The 19,926-nt window shown below is 44.6% G+C and overlaps 1 long non-coding RNA gene across 1 annotated transcript; it reads right to left on the reverse strand.

The window, feature by feature from the left end:
• Positions 1 to 7,736: 7,736 nt before the first annotated feature.
• LOC118602992 lies at positions 7,737 to 16,628 on the reverse strand. Its single transcript, XR_004951065.1, has 6 exons — positions 16,177 to 16,628; positions 15,614 to 15,653; positions 14,744 to 14,789; positions 14,369 to 14,413; positions 14,070 to 14,200; positions 7,737 to 7,862 (listed from the first exon to the last, which is right to left on the reverse strand). It is a non-coding gene; the product is annotated as an uncharacterized LOC118602992 (long non-coding RNA).
• Positions 16,629 to 19,926: the final 3,298 nt, after the last annotated feature.

The raw sequence follows: 19,926 nt of genomic DNA on the forward strand, positions 1-19,926 counted from the left end.
ATATACATCTGTTTATGCTATATATATAGACACATAAATTCACAAAACTAATTCAACTAGGTTTAAAAATGAACATTTATATATAGACTCTCCTTCCTCTTGGAAAAATCTGGCCATTAGAGCAACTTTGTGTTCTATCCTAAGGATTTCCCCAGGTCATTAAAAATTCTTTATAAATATCATTTTTTTTTAATGTTGCATGCTATTCTGTCAAGTGGATCCTCACTTAGTAGTCATTTACTATCTATTACTAAACATGCAGGTTGTTTCTACTGTTTCATTAAATTAAAAAAAAAATGAGCATACTTGACATAAGTCTTTGTGTACCTTTCTGATTATGCCCTTGGTGCAAAATTACTGGGTCCAAGGTTATGAACATAACTTTTTTACAGCTTTATTGAAGTATAATTTACATAACATAAAATCTACCCATAGGAAGAACATAGTTCAGTGATTTTTAATGTTGTTGTGCAACCATCCCCACAATCCAGTTTTAGAACATTTCTGTCGCCCCAAAACATTTCCTCATGTTCATTCGCCATCAAACTCACTCCCACTCCGTCCCTAGACAATCGCTCATCTACTTTCTGTCTCTATAGATTTTCCTTTTGTGGATATTTCAGATAAACAAAATCATATAAAATGTATTTTTGTTTTCTGTGTGGCTTCTTTCAACGAGCATATTGTTTTTGTGGTCCAGTAATTTTGTACCATGAATCGGATCTTTGTTCATTTTGACTGCTGAGTAGTATCTCATTGTATAGATGTATTACATTTTGTTCATTTATTCATTGGTCCATGGAAATTTGGATTGTTTCCAGTTTTTGTCTATTAGGAATAATACTGCTATGAAGATTTGACTCAAGTATGAACATGTCTTCATTTCTCTTGGGCAGATACCTAGAAGTGGGTCATATGGCAAGTGTATGTTTACCTTTTTAAGAAGCCGCCATAGTGTTTTCCAAAGTGGCTGCACAATTTAACGTTTGCACCAGCAATGTACAAAGGTTATGCTTTTTCACATCCTTACCAACACTTGTCCTTTTGATTGGAGCCATTCTGATAGGTATGCATCGATGTCTCTTTGTGGTTTGAATTTACCTTTTCCTAATAACTAATGATGGCGAACATCTTTTCACGTGCTTATTAGCCATTTGTATATATTCTTTGGAGAAATATCCATTCAAATCTTTTGCTTATTTTTTAATTGGATTGTTTATCTTCTTATTGTGCTTTATAGATTCTGAAAACAAGTCCTTTATCAGATATCTGATTTGCAAATTCTATGGGTCTGGGGTTTACCTTTTTTAAAAAAAAAAAAAAATGATGTTTGTTGATAACCAAAAGTTTTTACCTTTGATAAAGTTCAATTTATTGTCTTTTGAATCACCTTTTTTTGTGACTTGTCTAAGAAAGCTTTGCCTAATATAGGGTCATAAAGATTTTCTCCTCTGCTTTTCTCTAGAAGTTTTTTTGAACATAATTTGAAAATAATTTTTATTTATTTTTCATTGTGAATACAATCCATGGTAATATAAAAAATTAGAAACTATAAGTGAACAAAAGAAAACAGATCACTCATAATCCCATTACCTAGAGATTAGCCACTATTAATGTTTTGTTACATATATCTGTACTGGTTATCTATTGCTGCCTAACCAATTATTCTGAAGACATACAGCTTAAAACAAGACGTGCTTATTATCTCAAAGTGCCCGTGGATCAGGAATCTGGGAGCACTTTTCCGGGTGTCACGATCACTCACAAGCCTGTGACTAAGGTGTCCGTAGGACAGCAGTCTTGACTGGGAGAGAACGCATTTCCAAGTTCATTCCTATGGCTGCGGGTAGGCCTCAAATCCTTGCAGGCTTTTGGTTGGGGACATCAATTTCTTGTCACATGGGCTTCTCCATAGGGCAATTTGCAACATGGCAGCTAGCTTCCTTGAGAGCAAGAGGAGAGCGCATGCCCAAACAGAAGCCACAGTCTTTTTGTTACCTTGTCTTAAAAGTAACATTCCATCATTTTGTGCCCTGTTTTATTCAGAGAGGTGAGGCACTAGGTCCAGCCCTCTTTCAAGGCGAGAAGGTTACACAAAGGTATGAATACTAGCAGGTGGGGGTCATTGGGGGCCACTCTGAAAGCTGCCACAATGTCCTTCTTACTTGTTTTCTGTTCTTCTGATGTATTAGGTAGTACATCTTTTCCTGTGGAACATACAGATGCAGGGGCCCTTTTCTAGATTCTAGATTCTACTGGGTCAGAATCTCCATGGGTGGGAACTCTCTCTCTCTCTGTAAGTCTTTTAAACACTTCATAGATCATTCTAACGGGAGCCAGGGTTGAGAGTCACTGACAAACATAAGTGGATGTTTCCTTACATGGATTACAACTGTGCTTATTGCTTAGAAGTGTGTTTTCCCTTCAAATAGTCTTGAACACAAATATGGCCTCAGGGGCTGCCATTTTGGCCCCTCTGTTCTAATGGGAGACGTGTTTGAGCAGGCAGAGCCCCAGCAACCGGGTCTGGCAATCACCACCTTCGCTTCTGGGGGCTTTGGAGGAGCCAAGCAGGTGGTGGAGGCTGCTGGCTCCGTGTTTGGCCCCAGAGCAGCTCTGACATCAATCCATCAGTCAGAGGACACTTTTAGATGCAAGTCTGCTGGTGTGGGGACTTTATGAGAACAGGAATCCCTGGCTGTGAAATTGCTGGCATTTCATGATGTGAGAGAAGATTTACAAGCTCCATGCTGTGCTAGGCTCTAAATCCAGGCCCAGCAGTTATGCAATCAAGCCTGTGAAACAGGCAGAATGTGAGGAGGCGGCAGGTAAGAGACAGGGGGAGCCACCACCCTGCTGTGCCTGGGACCCCTGGCCTCAGACATGTACCCCTGAGGCCTTGGTTCAAAGTGTCTTTGGCCATATCCACCATCGGGGGAGGAGTCACCCAATAGTCATTAGCGAATGAATTGGCAAGTAGTGTTATGTGAGATGTGGACTCAGAATGGAAGGGATTTCAAAGGCCCCCACTCGATACTCCCTTAACACCTTTCTTGCTAAGAGGCCATTCTGCTTCTGCCTGATATTCACTCCTATCACCCGATCCAAAGGCGATACCTGGCACTCACTCTCCCATAAACCTATTTAGTTTTTCTTTGCATAACCCTATTTCTATTGTGGTTTTGTCTCCCCCCATAAAATATAAGCTCCCTGATAGCAGGAACCTTGTCTGTCTGGCACTCAAATCATTGCTGGATCTCAATACATATATGTTGACAGAGTAAATGAATGGATGGATATTTGGATACTTCCCAGGGTGGGGAACTTGCCGTCTTACAGGCAAGCTCATCCCATATCTGGACGGCTCTTGACTATCGAGTCTTCTTCAGCTTGCTGACATCTACCTCCATGTGGCCTTCCTCATTGTCCTCACTTGTAGAGTCCCTCTGAACAAGCTGAACTCCTGCTCCCCATCAGCGACATCCAGAAATTTGAAAATAGTGGCCACTCACATGCTTTCCAAGATGAATGTCACCATTTCTCTTCGCTGTCTCTCATGTATCAGCGCCATCGTAGTCACTGTCCTCTGACGGGCTTTTGTGGCTCACTGTCCATCAATAAGTTAGATTAACTCTTTTGAGACCCTTAGTAAGTCTTGGCAGTTTGAAAATTTTGATACCCTTTTCCCTGAAAAAACATATGGATTGCTTCTTCATGCTCATAGTTTTTAGGTGGAAAAAGAGTGAGCGGATTTAACTGAGGATTGATCCTTTTAACCAGTTCTCACTCTACTCCTTTCCCCCAAATTTCCAGGGAATAGTAGCCAAAAGTAGAGGCTTCTGGATTTTGGGGGCCAAATGGCTCTACTGATCTTGCTTCCCTAACTCTTAGGATCAGAGTGAGAGATGTGGAACTGAAAGCAGAGTGTAGTGTATGGTCCCACCTGACAGAGGAGATGGGGACCATCCCTCTGTCCTTCAAGGGCAGTACACTCACCTGAGGGAAGGATGGGGAAGTAGAGGTTTCATACCCCTAGGGATTGCTGCCAGAGTCTGAGATGAAGAGGATATAACATTTGAAAATAGATATACGATATTCTTATTATTCTCATAATTAAGTCTATGCATCAAAGTTCAACACAGTTTCCTTGCCTGGTGGGGAGAGAAGACGAGGTGTGCAGGTATCATTGGGGAAACTGGCTGGGACTCCGCACTCGCTCAGCTCCCCTAAGCTTGGGGTGGCCTCACCACACTGATGTCCAGATGTCAGTGCTGACCACCCCTCCTCCAGCTGGCAGCAGTGGCCCTTTTGGTCCTAGGTACAGGACTCCAGCTGCACAGCAGGGATGATTGCTGCTCTGCCTCCTTGGAAAGATCCTCTGAGGAGCCCAGGAGGGAACCACGAGGAGGGGCTTGATAAACCAGCAGTACCCAGGTGGGAAAGGGCTGGTGGCTGCCTCAGGGCATCTGGCCCACATCTGCCACTGCTCTGGCCTGGGCCCCAGGTAGACCACGATCCCTGAGGCCTGCACAGATGGGCATTTGGGTGAAGTACATAAGATATCTGGATACTATTTTGCAAGTGTCGAGGAGGAAGGGAGGAGCAAGGATCACTCAGACCCACTGCTTGATAACAATTTCATTCATTCATTCATCCATTCATTCACTCAGTTAACATGTGTTCTGGGTCCACTACAGCCCGGCCTTGTGCTGGCTCCTCTCCTCATTCTTCCCTCTTCGGGCAGCCTCATCTCCTTCTCTAAGGAATTTTTGGAAATTTCTAAATTTAGCATTCAACAATAAATTCCTAGGACAAGGAGGTTGTGTATCAATACTGGTTTTCAAAAAAAAAAAAAAATTTAAATACCAAAATTAGAATTTTGTAGAGAATTCCATGTTCCTATCAACCTCCAGTTTAATAAAATGCCCCCAATTCATTTTTCATTGAAATCTATGCACTTTAGTATCACTTTGAAAATCATCATGGTTTGACATACTTTGCAGGGGAGAGTTGAGGGGAAAAGGGTTTGAGCGACACCTTTATTGAAGAAAATAACGGAATGTGTTTCTTCACCTGCGGAGCTCTGGTTGGGCTGCTGGGGTTCAGGTAACTGTTAATGTCGCTCAGGGAAGGTGACGCACAATCATACACTGTGACAAAACAAACACACAACTGGTCGTTTTGGGGGCCCTGCTCCAAGGAAGAGGAGCCCCATACTGTGTAGGGGAACAGGTGAGTATGTGAGGTGTTTATTCTGGCGGATGAGCCACCAGATTTGGGGAGTGGATGAGAGTGCTTTCTGGCACCAAGAAACCTCCCGACATCCAGACCTCTGAGCACAGCCATCCACCACTGCTCTCCTGGTCTGCAAATGGCAGGGCCTACACAGAGGTAAAGTCAACATTTTATTTGAGAAATGTTCATGACCACTCCGACTGTTAAAACCTTGGCCCGCCAGTCTATCGGCCCTCATCAGTTTCTGAACCCTGAGGCAAAGCTGTGTGCCTCAGTCTCCTCACTTCACGCGGGGAGTTACACAGCGATTAACCCTGGCAGGTGCATAGCAGCCATTGAGGTCAACAGCGAGCTGTTCAGAGTGTTCCGAGGGCCCTCGCGCTGTTCCAGGAAGGTCTGTGTCACTGGGCCTGTGAAATCCGAGGCCCAACAGGCGATGGAGAAGGGAGCACGTTGTGCCCGCCGCCCCGGTGCCGGGGGTGAGCGCCACCAGCGCACGCAGCGTCCCCTGGCTTTGCAGCGCCGTTTCACTCATCGCCGGCCGTTTCACGCCCCCCCCCCCCCCGTAACATTTATAGCTTTGTTGTGGCACTGGGGGCCACAATACGTCCCTCTTCTAGTCTATTTCAGTCGGAGCCTAGTCAAGGGGAAAAAGATCAGCAGTCATGGTGTGAGCAGCCTGGAGGGTGCAGCCGGAGCCCGCTCGGCAGGTGTCTGAGCGCACGGATCTTGGCTCCGGCAGTGCTGTGCTAAATGCCAGCTCTGCCACACATGGTCATGGCTGGGGCTGGCCTTTAAGGGTTGCTAAGACTCAGTGCCCCTATCTGTAAATGGAATATTAGAAGGACCTACCACACGAGGTTCACGTTGTTCAGCTGAGCTATATGTAAAGGGCGGATCACAGGGCTTGGCACAGAATGTGAGCTCAGTCTATAGCACTGTCCTTCTTCCTCTAGGGGGTCCTTCTTGGTGTGACTGGTCCAGGCCAGTCTGGGAGAAGCTGCCTTCCGACTCCACAGTGGGGTTGCTTCTCAGACTTGCCCACTTGTTGACTGGGTTTCCAGAATCTTCTACCTCTTTTAGTGCCAGAGGGAACAGAGGCTCCTCAGGACTCGCCTTCCACCCAGTTCTGACGAGGCTACAGACCCAATCTCCCATGATATGTCTGTCATAGGTGAGATACTGATCACTGCCTAAAAGTAACTCCTCTGGGGTTCCAGGTCCTGCCTAGCTTCTCTTTTCAGTGTGTGTGTATATACCACTTCTGGGCGGCCCGGGCTCTGTGTACTGATAAACAATTGCAGAAACCTTGAGCTCTTACCCTAGCCAGGCGTGTGGTCATCTAGACATGGGACCTTTCAGTCATTTGTCCTGAATCACCATTTTGGGAAATAGATCACATGTTTCCAAGGTCACAGGAGCTTTCTGACCACCCCTTGCCCTGGCCACCACCATGTGTGAGAACTGCCCCCCCGCCCACCCCCACATGCACACATTCCCTTGCTTCTCTGCCCAGAAAACTTCTAACTGCAGTTGCCTGACCACTGAGCTCATGTCTTGTCGTTTGCCTGGTTTTGGTTTTACTTATCCTGCAGGTTTTTGGGTACATTGTCTTTGATCCTTTTGAAAGTAAATAACATATAAATAAATCAGTGTAGAAGCTCTTTAAAACATTAACTCGTGTTGCCCAGTTAACTGGTTCCTGGGTTGACTTCAGAGTCAAGCTTTTCTGGGGGTCTCTGTTTATTGAGGAGTTTCTGGAGATTATAGTAGGTTAAAGTATACTCGTTACCATTTGCAGTTACTTATTTGTGTTAATCAGGATTCCTCAGTGTTGTACTAACAATCAATATAAAATATAGAAAGAAGTAAGAAGAGAACTGCCTGCAGCTAAATAGCATAATCCCTGATTTGGGTTTTAATTTATGTGTTTATGAAGTAACCTTTTTATTCACATAGATTAGCCAAAGATTAGCTTATTATTATAAGTAAATATTATATTTACTTATAAAATTGAACACCATATAAAAACTTATGAAATACATTTTTACAAATTCTTTTAAAGTACATTTCCATAGTTGTTTATTGTTAGTGTAGGCTAACCATTGTAACAAACAATCTTCACATTTTCAATGTCTCAATTTATGTCAAAATACAATGTAAGTCAGCAGGGAGATTGTTCTGCTGTCATTCGAGGGCCTGACTTATTCTCCCCTGTGGCTCCACCTTCTTCTGGGTCCTCATAGTGCTTTATGAATAGGAAAAGTGAGGAACCTGTAGGAGGGAGTCCTGTAGTCCTGGGGTCTCCAACCCCTGAGCCGCGAACCCCAGACCATGGCCTGTCAGGAACTGGGCTGCCCAGAGGGAGGTGAGCACTGGGTGAGTGACTGAAGCTTCATCTGTATTTGCAGCCGCTCCCCAGCGCTAACATCACTGCCTAAGCTCTGCCTCAGATCATCAGGCATTAGATTCTCATTGAAGCACTGGTCCCTGCTGCCAAAAAGGTTGGGGGCCGCTATTAGTCAGACCTGGTAGCAGGTTTATATAGGCCAGGTAGGCCTGCAAGTGTTGCCCATCACTTCTACTTACACCTCATTGGCCAGAACTCAATTGCAGGGTCATCACACCTGAATGTAAGGAAAAGAAGTGTGTGTTCAGTGAGAGAATATGGATATTGGTGGGAGCAGCATTTTCTGCGATGGGTATATAACCTTATTCATGTGCGAGTTTCCTCAAAGAGCCTGTAGTCGGCAGAAGGATGGCTTCTCAAAGCTGTCCACATCCTAATCCCCAGAACCTGCGAATGTGTCACCTTACACGCAAAAGGGACTTTGCAGATGTGATTAAGAATCTTGATATAGGGAAATTTTCTTGGATGATCTGGGTGGGCCCCGTATAACCAAAAGTGTCCTTATAGGTAGAAGAGGGAGGCAAAAGAGTCAGAGAGCGCGGTTTGATGAGGCTACACTGGTGTCTTTGAAGATGGAGGAAGGGGCCATGAGATGAGGAATGCAGGCAGCCTCTGGAAGCCAGAAAGGCGAGAGAACAGATTCTCTCTTAGACCCTCCAAAAGGAACGAAGCCCTGCAGACATCTAGATTTTCTCCCAGTAAAACCTATGTTGGACTTCTAATCTCCAGGACTGTAAGATAATACATTTGTGTTGTTTTAAGCCACTAAGTTTGGGGCAATTTGTTACAGAACTATGGGAAACTAATACAGAGCTCATTCTCCTTTGTATCTCCACCATCCATGTGCCTGACCCATAGCAGTTTCACATAGTAGGTGTGCATTTTCACATGAAGTTCGATGGGGAGCAAGGCAAACCTGTGAAGCAGAAATTAAAATCATCAAGGAAGGTGGAGCTGTGTCTTAAATATGGAGAGAGTGTTGTCATGGAGCTGAAGTAAGGGAAGGGACAGAACTTCCAAAAAGAAGGAGCCTTGGGTAGTGGTGGCCTGGAAGCAAGCAGCAGAGAAAGAAGAATGCCTATTCCTTTCCTCTTTGAATCTCGCATGTGGGGATTGAAGTATTTTCTCAGGCAGACATGATGCTGTCAGGGGAGCCCAGCTTCCAGCTGAAGAGCATGGGAGTGAGAGGCTCGCCAAGGGGAAGAGTGGGAGGAGTAGTGGTTAAAAGCTGGGGCTCAGGTCAGATTGCAAAGGCTCAGAGTCTGACCTCGTTCCCTTTCCCATTGTCTCGCTGTGTAATCTTAGGCGTTGTATTATTACTGCTGCATAACAAACCACCCCAAAACTTTGTGATATAAACCAATCGTTGTATTATGCTCATGCATTCTGTTGGTTGGACAGAACACAAGCGGGGACAAATTATCTCTGATCTGTGATTTCTGGGCCTTGAAAGGAAGGTGGGATTTAAAGGCCGGGATGACTCAATAGCTGGTGACTAGAATCATGTTGAGTTTAATGTGGGCTGGCTGTCAGCTGGGCCCGGACCTGGAGTTCTCAACTAGAATGTCCACATGTAGCATGGAGGCCTTATGTGGAAGCTCAGGGCTTCAAAGGCAAGTGCCCCAACTCATAAAGTAGAGTGCCTTCTTTTATGACTTAACCTCAGAATTTATGCAGTATTCTTTCTCTTAGTTTACAGTCAAAGCATAAGCCCACCCGGATCCAAGAGGAGAATTAGATTCTGCCTCTTGATTCAAAGGAGTGGCGAGGTTCTAACAGATACACCAGACAACAGATATTGTTGCAGTTGTCTTTGAAAAATGCAATCTGCAACATTTGGCACTTTCGTTATGTTCTCTGAGATTTGTTTTTCTCAGCAGGAAGAGAGTGGTAACAACTGTAACATTCTCATCTAGGTTAACGCAGCTGAAAAATCCATTGGCACAGTGTCTGGCATGTGATGACATTATGTGCTCCTAAGAGAGCTGAGGCCAGATCTCTTCTTTTTCATGATTGTATCCACAGCGCCTTGCATAGTGCATGGCATGAGATGTGTTAACTGCAGGGGCTATTTACTAAGGGTTGGGCAGTGTGTAGCAAAACTACAAGGTATAATGGGGATTATACCAGAATGGGGATTGCCTGCCTATCAGTGTATCAGTAGCTATTGTTGTGTAACAAACCATCTCCAAATTTAGGATCTTAAAACAACAGCCGTTTTATTTGCTTGTGGTTCTATGGGTCAGCAATTCAGGCTGGGCTCAGCTCATTGGCTCTTCTGCTGTCTCACCTGGGATTATTCATGTGGCTGCAGTTATGGGCAGTTGACTAAGGTTGGATGATCCAAGATAGCTTTATTTACACACTTGGCAGTTAGTGCTGACTGTCAACAAAAGTGGCTCTCTTCTCCATGCAGCCTGTGCAGCAGGCTAGCTCAGGCCCATTTGCATTATGGTCTCAGGGTTCCAACTACAGCCAAAAGAGCAAGGCTAATTCATGAGTGCGCCTGAAGCTTCTGGAGCTGTGGAGTCAGAATGCTGGGGTTTGCTAATTCCTGTTGGCCAGGACAGGTCACGAGGACACGCCTAGATTCAAGGGATGGAGAAATAAGCTCTACCTTTGATGGGGAGAGTGGCAAAGTCGCATTACAAAGTATACAGGGAGGAATTATTACAGCTGTCTTTGCAAACCATCTACCACAGTCAATACTGAGATGCAGAATAGAGGTTGGGAGGGAACTGGACGCCCAATTAACTTGAGAGAGGTAGCAGGGAGAACTGCTAAACACAAGTGACAGTCAATCTACACAAGGAAGAAGGACCCTGATGCCAGCAAGGAGACCTTACTTCACCTTCTGCCTTACCCCACATGGAAACATTTCATCTCACATGACATAACATGCAGGGGCTGGGCACGCTCCAGCTTGGCCGAAATAGCAACTCATCAGGGTCATCTGTCTCAGGCCCTTTCCCTTCACTCTCTGCCCTCCTCAGTGAGGGCTTTGCCCTTTATGCTCATAGCATGATGACTGCAGCAATCCCCAGAGTCACATCTAAGGATTTGGAGAGGGAAAAGTAGAAACCTTTCTCAGAATCCAGCCTATCAGTCTTCCCCCTATAGCTTCTTTGCTAGGACTGAGTTAAGAGAGTGAGATCACCATAGTCAGCTATATTAGTTTCCTGGGAATGCCAAAAATGGAATACCACTTAATATGTGGCTTAAAGCCACATAAATTAGTTTTCTCACAATTACAAAGACTGGAAGTTCAAAATCAAGGTGTTGACAGGGCCATGCTTCCTTTGAAACCCATAGAGGAATCCTCCTTTGTCTCTTCCTAGCTTCTGGTGGTTTGCTCCAAATCCTTGCCATTCTTTGGCTTGTGGATGGATCTCTCTGCAATCCTCCATTCACATAACCTTGTCTCTGTCGACTTCCCTAGGTGCATGTCCATCCAAATTTCCCTTTTTTTGTAAGAACACCACTTAAATTGGATTAGGCCTACCTTAATAACCTCATTTTAGTTTGATAATCTCTTTAAAGACTCTATTTCCAAATAAGGTCACATTCTGAGGTGGTAGTAGTTTAGGGTGTCAACATAGCTTTTGGGAAACTACATCTATAACATTGGTTTAGAAGACTAATCATTGGAAGAGGAATTGTGGTTGGGAGTGAACCACAATGACTCCTACAGCCCTCGAATGAATAGTGAGAGAATGAATGACCGTTGTACATAGGGCTTCACATGATTCAAGTGATAGCTTCTGGTGAGGCTAGGATTGTGATCTGAGCCCTAGAACTCATTGAAGATATGTGGGCACTTGTGCCTTCTGCTCATGACAGAGTGTTGAGCATAGTTATAATTTATCTCTGGCTGTGTCCTTAATCAGGAACTCAGCGTCTCAAGGAGAACAAATGCTGTTCCTCTGGGAAATTTTGACGACTTTTTTCATGACATGGTTTCCAGGAATGCATTGTGGTGAAAAAGTCCAACCTTCTTATACAGACACTCTGCAAGTACCCACGAACACCTCGGCTCATACACACAAACCATCGTCGCTAGGACAACTGCAGGACAGCAGCCAGCTGACCAGCAATGCCACCTCACTGTGGGTAGGAGGCGGAGGGCACTCCTGGAGACCCTGTTCACAAAGCTTCCTGAAGTTGCCTTGTTGTTTTAGAATATGTTAGGTCTCCCTTATCCTCAAACATGTCACACACTTCTTAGAAGCCAGACTTTCCACCATGGAAAGTCCTGAGTAACACATAATGCCAGATTAGGGGCTGCCAGCATTGTCGAATGGGTATTAAATTACCTTCCTTGTTTTTTGGGGGAAGGTGGAGGACTGAGTAGAGTTGGGGGACTAGGTGATATTAAGCCTTCAGAGTACCCCTGAGAGCATCCAGAGTGAAAAATAAAAATCACCCCCTCATAGTCTATTAATTAGAAATTCATGCCAGTAGATCCTTTTAAAATATACACTCATCTCCACAGAAGGCTAGCAGTAGCAGTCAGCTTTTTTATTGTAACTTTCCCCTCCTTTAAGAAGGGCCGTTTTGTTGTTGTTGTTGTTGTTGTTGTTGTTGTTGTTGTTGTTGTTGTTTTGACTAGTGGAAAGGGGAGAGCAGTGGAGACAGAAATTGATTTTCAGCCTGAACACTTAGAGGAGTTCAGACTTCTATGAAAGTAGGCTTTTGGGAGCTGCTAGGTGGCAGAGAAAAGGGGTCCAGGAATGGAAGGAGAAGGAAGCCAGAAGCCATTATATTTCTGCCCAGAGCAGGGATGCAGGAGGCCATCTGTCCTTCTGTTTGTGGTTGGTGCCATTCCCTCTGGAAAAGAGTGATTTCTTTTTCTTCTGTAGTACCATCTGCCCTTGACCTTGGGTCTTCTCCTAAGTAATAATGTCACCATCTACCCAGGTACCCAGGCTACCTAGACACCTCTCTTGTCCTTAGTCCCTATCAACAGGCCATGACTATTCTATTTTCTCAATATTGCTTGAATCTTTCTCCTCTATCTCATGTCCGTTCAGACCTATATTCCCTTCCTGTCCCCATCCCTCTGCCTTTAAGTCGGCCTCCATTCTGCCCAAGATGGTCTTGGTCGATATGTCCATCTCATCACACTACCCTTGTTCAGGACATCTTCCATTTGCCCCTGCAAATCCACTTTATCCTGCTCTTGGACTTGGGGTAGGGAGGGGGTGGGTTCTGGCATGAATGGACCATAACAATGGCCTCCCTTGGGGAGTACTGGCAGGAGGTCAAAAGGGGATGAGAATGAAGTTGGGATCTCTACACACTGGCTCCCTCACTGTGGTGTGACCCCAACCAAAGTTGACAGCTCCTTGCAAGATGATCTTTGAATGATGCACGGCAATTGCTCCTTCCCTTCAACCTCTTCTGCTTAACAGCCCTGGTGTTGCTTGCTCCAGGTATAACATTATACCTTGTAGCTTTGCTACACGCTGCCCAACCCTTAGTAAATAGCCCCTGCAGTTAACACATCTCAAATTATCCTCAACTGGGTGTGCCATTTCTTTCTGCTGGATCCCTCAATGATTCAGTTCTCCTACTCAAAGCCCTCAGACATTCCGATAGCCTTTAAAGTAAATCCAAATTGATGATCTTGGGATTCAAGGTCCTTCATTATTTAGCCCCATTTATGTTTGCAGCCCGGTTCTTGCCACTGGCCTTCATATGAAGCCATTTACCCTTAGACATTTGCACCTCTGAGGCCACTGTTCCTTATGTCTGAGTTGCCTCTCTATCTTTCTCAGCCTCAGGAAAACTTGGTTACCTTTTAAGGCTTAATGCAAAGGCACTAAAGGTCTAGAACAGTGCCTAGTATGTGTTAAACTCTCAGTAATTATATAATGAATGAATAATGAAAAGTTTTGAGAACCTTGCACTTTTCTTCCAGGTCTAATGTTATGCAAAGGCATGTTTGTGGACACACATGACGGATGCTTAAGGAAAAGGATTTCCTGCTAATGTAAACCCCAGACATGACTCAGTTTTCTTCCCTAAGTTTTGGGGACAGGTGGCATGGGGAAAGGAGGAGGATTTTAAGCACAAATCAGCACAGGGTTGTATAACCCTGACAAAAGCTTGGGAAGAATGAGGACATCTTCCACAGCAAACTATCTTTGATGATCCCTGGAAAAATCACCATAAAAGAGAGAGAGAGAGAGAGAGAGAGAGAGAGAGAGAGAGAGAGAGAGAGAGAGATGTTCTAGAAGGCCAGACATGTAATCAGTAGAAAATCTTCCCTTTCAGGGCATTCTCATTCAGTAAATAGTCCCCTACTGTGAGCTTCCTAGGGGATGCTTAGGTGAAACATGAGGGTGGGGCTGGGTGGTGGAGGGTCAGAGTAGCTGGCCCACTGAAAAGGCTACCTACAACCAGGTAGCTGAGTTCATCTCACCTGTAACCAGGGTAGCAAGGCCTGCTAGGAATGCTTTGGGTCTCCCCTTATTTAGGAAAAGCAGCTAATAGCAATTCTCCAATCCTTTTTTTCATCAGTGAAGTTTTGGGCCAACTGGTTCTTACTTTTTTCTGTATTAAAAAAATGAATAAATGTTATTAAAAATCAGTGTACCTACTGTACCTCTAAGATTTCCAAGACAGCCTTGAGTTCAAATATTCTGTCTCTTTAATTTCACACACCATAGAAATATCCCAGAAATCCTGACAGTGTGTTGGAACCTCAATTTTCTTACCTACCTGGAAGTAGTGTCAAATCTCAAATTGGACCTCAGTTCTCAGTTTCTAGGAAAGAAAATAAACTCATAATTTTCATGTCTAGTAAGAGCTTTCATCTTTTTCCTTTATTCTCTGAGAGTACCATCCCAGATGGTCAGAATAGTAATACATTAATTTTCTTCAGGAATCTGAGGATACAAGCATGCTTTATAGTGTTGTATGAGTCTGCCAATCCTCAAGCTAAGAAAGTGGCTTACTAGACACTAAGAACACTCTAGGGCACCCATTGTATCCAGACACAGGGGATCACTCCCTGAGTCGTCGTCGGTTATAAATCCTACTAAAGTCTGGCATTAACCAGGGCCACTGGTTTCCATTCCTGTTCCAGAATCTTACCTTTTTTTGGCCCTTCATCTTATCACTTCTTGGCAACTACTGACTCCTAAAGCAAAGACAAGATATTTTATTGATGACATTGTTAGAACTTCTGTATTGAGCTTCTCCTGAAGGCAAGACTATCATTATATTTTGCTATAAGCCAATAAGTCCCCCTTTTTGTTTAAGAGTAGTCAAGGTAGGTTTGTGCTGCAATATATAGATTCCTAAGTGATAGGCCATGCTGAAGGTCTGCCCCTAGGTCTGTCCCAAGCCTCTGGGCCTAGTGAGGATCCTTATATCTCCCCCTCCCCACTTGTTCAAAGATTCCATGAGGAACCATCATGCCTCAGGTCCAAGACATGAGAGTTCCATCCTACCACCAGCCCTACTCAGCCCCTGCCCTGTATAATCTTCTCTGGCTTCTTGTCTAATGGCTGTGAACTAACCTTCAGATGACAACTGGTCGCTGGGTCATTGACTAGATTTGTCTGGGAACCACACTGAAATGAGCCTGAAGTTGAGAAGTGATGGGCTCACTTAGGGAGTGGTGACAGCAGAGGTTGGGAGTGGGGCAGGGACTGGCAGGCTCCATAAGTGAGACAGGGAAAGAAACAAAGGCACACATGCATTGGTTTCTCAACAAAAGTTCTTCCTCCTGAGCTATCTCTGTGGGGCCAGCATTTCTGAACCTGTGGTCTCTCCTTTCTTCAGCATAGTGGCTACAATTATGCAAGAGGGAGAGAGAGAGCAAGAGACAGGGCAACCACTTGGAAAATCATTCGTTGTTATCTAGTAAAGGTAAAGACATGTATCCTATGACCCAGCAATTTCACTTCAAAGCATAAACTCTGGAGAAAAACATGCATATTTATACCAGGATATACATACCAAGAATGCTCATTGCAGCATTGCTCATAAGAGTCAAAACCTGGAAACAACCCAAATGTTTATCCATAGAAATGCGGAGAAATAAACATGAAATAGCCATGCGGCAGAATACTATACAGCCATGAAAAAGAATACACTACAGATATACACTACAACATGGTTAAAACTCATAAACATTACTGAGCAAAAGAAGACAGGTACACAAAACCCCCAGACACAATTCTATTCATGCAAAGCTTAAAACAGGCAAAATAAAACTTTTTTTTAGGAATATAAACTTAGGTGTCAAAACTAAAAGAAAAGAAAGTTGATGCTGTAAAAGTCTAAGGGAGAGGGAGGGCATGATCAGGTAGGGACATGCAGCGGTCTTCAGTGTGCTGACAATATTTTATTTCTTGCTGTGAATGGTGAGTATATGGACATTTCCTTCATAGTTATTTATTAGAATATATAAATACATGTTCTATGCACTTTTCTGTATGTAGGTTAATGTTCATCATTTAAAAAGCAGAGGAGGGAGAGGACCTCATTTTAATAGGAGCTTGAATGAGGGAGAGTCTCACCTTCTCATGTTCTCTGCTTCAGAATCCACCATATGGTCCCAGAAGAGAGACATTTCTACTTGGTCCTCGTGTTTCTGTCCTACTCCTGGATCACCCATCCCCTGGGAGTCAGTCCCAAGGCCTCCAGAACTGGCAGAAGCAACTTTATCCTTGACTAAGCCTGACTCAGCCATCCCTGATTGCTTCTTCTGGGCTCTTGCATTCCCAAGGATATAACTGAGCATGCTCTGTGGGGAGACAGTCTGTAATGAATTTCCTAGAATGGAAACAGACGAAAATCAAAATAGTTGTGCCAGATTGTCAGTGAGCATCACAGCTCAGGATTTGCTCTGATATGCCTGAGCCTGGGCTGGTGCCTAGCTTGTACGTCTCATGTCTGATTCCCTCCTCCTCCGATTCCTCCTCCTCTTCCTCTGCTCATGACACTAGTGTGCGTGCCAGCTCTCTGAGTTAGAAAGGAAGGTCAAGTTTTGCTTAGGCACTTTCTCACCAAGACCATTTTTGAGCGTTTGGAGTGTTTGTCTCTGCAGAACTTGGCTAGCAGCCTGGCATAAAGCAGGACTCAGTGACTGACTGGTATTTGCTCTCTGATGCTGAGACCGAGAAGACCACTGTTTCTGAGTACAGCCTAGAGTGACTTGTCTCCAAAGCCCGTGGAAGCTTTGTTCAAGGTGTTCAAGGTACGCAAGTCCCTGTGTTTGAGGATTGGGGAGTAAAATACCTTAGTCTCTGGGATGCTGGCCACCTGATGACTTGCTATGCAAATAAGAGCTCAGAGTTCCCTCTACATCTCCCTCCTTTGTCCCCAGCAAGCCGAAGTCAGAAAACCTGCGCTCAACTCCTTCACTAGGGATTTGTAGAGGTTGATCAAAGCCATCAAAGTGGCCAGGGGCTGCCAAGAGTTGTTGGTGCCTGTTGAAGATTTCCAGCAATGGATCCTTTGATATATTCTCCCCAGTCCAGGGTGTGCACTCCAGGCAAGGGAACTACATGAACAAAGGCACAGAAAGGTGAGAGGTATGGAGACTTTGGTTGCTGCCCTCTGCGTCTGCTCACCTGCCTGAAGTCTCTTTATCCTTCCCTTGGCCTCAGAGGTCACTGTTCCCTGGGCCGGTGGATAGGAAAATCTCAGCTCAGATTAAGGGCTTTCCCTTCAGATGAAGCTTATAAATTCCTGGAATTAAACACTCTTGGTGAAACCAGAGCTTGGAGAGGGCTCAGAGCAGCCTAGGCAGCCTACAGAAAAAAAGGAAGGGATGTAGGGACAGGCAGAAAGAAGTCAGACGGAGCATCTATCATTGACTGTAAATAGAAGCCTCAGTTTGTGGTGCAATAAAATCACCGTATATGGCTTGGGAGGAAATTCTTTGCAAGAAGCTGCATGCAAATAGGTCATCAAGTAATGGCAAAAATATGCAGCCAAATGGAGGTGACTGTGCAGAGTTTCTGTGTCTCCAAGGGCTAAGTAAACTCCAGGAAGCCATTAGGTCTTAGGGCTTCATGCCACAGAAGACAGAGGACAAGAGATACTTCCTCTGCCTCACAGCCCAGCCTCCTGTATCTTGCTTGCCTCTTCTCCACTGGGACCCACCCGGAGTCTGACCAGCATCCCTGTTCCCTGTTGTTAAGATCAGGCAGGGACTCAGAGATTGCCTGAGATACTTTCTGGTGACTAATGCAGTACTTGAACAGGAAACAGACTGGAAAGGGCTTAGGAGAAGATATAAATAGCCCATGTCCTAAAAAAAAAATTAACTTGGAAAGAAATGGAATTAACACACTGGAAGGAGAACAAGGAGATTATAGGCTCCAAGCAAGACCAGCCATTTCTCCCGGGAAATGAGCTTTTCTCCCAGATGGAGCTCTATTTGCCCTTTGTAGGAGCCAACTCTATCTCGTGTGCCCTGCTCCACCCTGGGATTGACCAGCCAGCCCAGTCTACCTGCTAATATGATTCTCTGAATTGTCTGTAGTTCTGGAGATCAAGTTTTGTAGGGTTCATGTGCAGGTGTGTGTGTGTGTGTGTGTGCGCATGCCCGTGTGTATGTGTGTGTGTATGGGGGGGTCACTGAGGCTCTGGCCTCAAGGACTATAAATGGTCTCCTTTTTGGTGAGGTAGAGAATTGAAAAAGTGTTAGAATATTCCTTCTGCTTGCCTCAGATTCCCCCCATCCACTAGGCTACAGCGATACGCTTCCGTGGTGAACCCAGTGAGGACAGAGGAAAATAAGATAGGAGAATTAGCGTTAGGTCGAATCCCAGCCAAGAACTCTTTTACTGAATAACCTGGAGAAGACACTCAACTTCACTAAGACTCTTACCTTTTATATAACATGGAGAGGCTGGTCTAGTTAAGTGGACTTTAAATCTTTTTCTTTTCTTTTTTTTTTTTTTTCAAAGCTACATAACATTTCTCCAATGGAAATCATAAGAACGAGCAGAGATGCTCTAGTTAAGGCGAGGGCCCCATGCTCGTACACACCACTGCCCTCCTGATAGCTGCTGAGAAGCCACCACAGAAGCCCAGGGGTTTCACAGAATACCATTTGAAAACCACTAGACTAGAGCTTGATATGTGTGGCTGGCCATTCAAAAGCTCCTGCTCATGGTCCCTTTTCTCTTTACCTACATGTACAGGCTGGAAAGTTAACATTGAAAAGTAATACTGAGAGATGAAATGTAACTAAAGATGTCAATCAAAACAGAAGAAGGATTTATATCTCCCAAGCCCCAGCAAAAGTTCTTAATATCCTCATTAGATGTTGGGATAGACTGATTGCAAAAACAGCCGCAATTCTCCATGCATCCCAGTATCCACACCCTCTGTAATGTGACTTTGTAGCTCCTCTTGTCAAGAGATGAAATACATTTCCCCACTCTTTGCATATACACCAGCCTTCAGATTTGCTTTGAACAATATCAAGTGGAAGCGATAGTATGCCATTTCCAGACTTAGGTCTTAAGAAGCCTGTGTCTTTTACTCTGTTAACCTCCTTCCTGCTCCTGCCATGAGAAGAGGCTGGGTCAGCCTGATGAGAAATGAGAGATCACATAGACAGACCTAAGCTGTCCCAGCGGAGGCCGCCCCAGATCCTCCAGCCCCTAGCCTATCCACCAACTGACTGAAAACACATGGGCAACTAGACTCATGAGAAATAAGATATGGCAGTTGTTTATGGCATTAATTTTGAGATAGTCTATTTCTGTTCCGGCTATCTATTGCTGAGTAACCACCACCCCAAAATTAACGGCTTAAAACAATTTGTAATACACTATTTTATTATGATCTTCTATGACTCTGTGCATTGATTACTCTCATCTGGGCAGTTCTCACTTGAGGTCCTTCACATGGTTATAGTCAGACGTCAGCTGGGGCTGCAGTTATCTGAAGTTCAGCTAGCCTGGGCATCTGAGATAGCCCATGCAGATGGCCGGTGCTTGAGGCTAGCTGTCATCTTGGTGATCAGCTGGGACTACCGACTGTACATGACCTTTCCACGTGGCATGGCTTCTTACCAGATGGGCTCTGGGTTCCATGAGTCAGAAAGAGGAAGTTGTTGGGCCAGTTCAGGGTCGTGCTAGCTCTGTTATGGCATCACTTCCATTTTATTGGTCATAGCAGTCACCATATCCTCCCATATTCAGATAGGTAAAGCGATAGATGCCACCTCTTGATGGAGAAATGGCAAGATCACATTTCAAAAGAGATTGTAGCATGGGAGATATTGTTGGGATCATCTTTGGAAAAAA

This window comes from Rousettus aegyptiacus, unplaced genomic scaffold (assembly GCF_014176215.1).
Source record: "Rousettus aegyptiacus isolate mRouAeg1 unplaced genomic scaffold, mRouAeg1.p scaffold_m13_p_5, whole genome shotgun sequence".
Classification (NCBI taxonomy): Eukaryota; Metazoa; Chordata; class Mammalia; order Chiroptera; family Pteropodidae; genus Rousettus; species Rousettus aegyptiacus.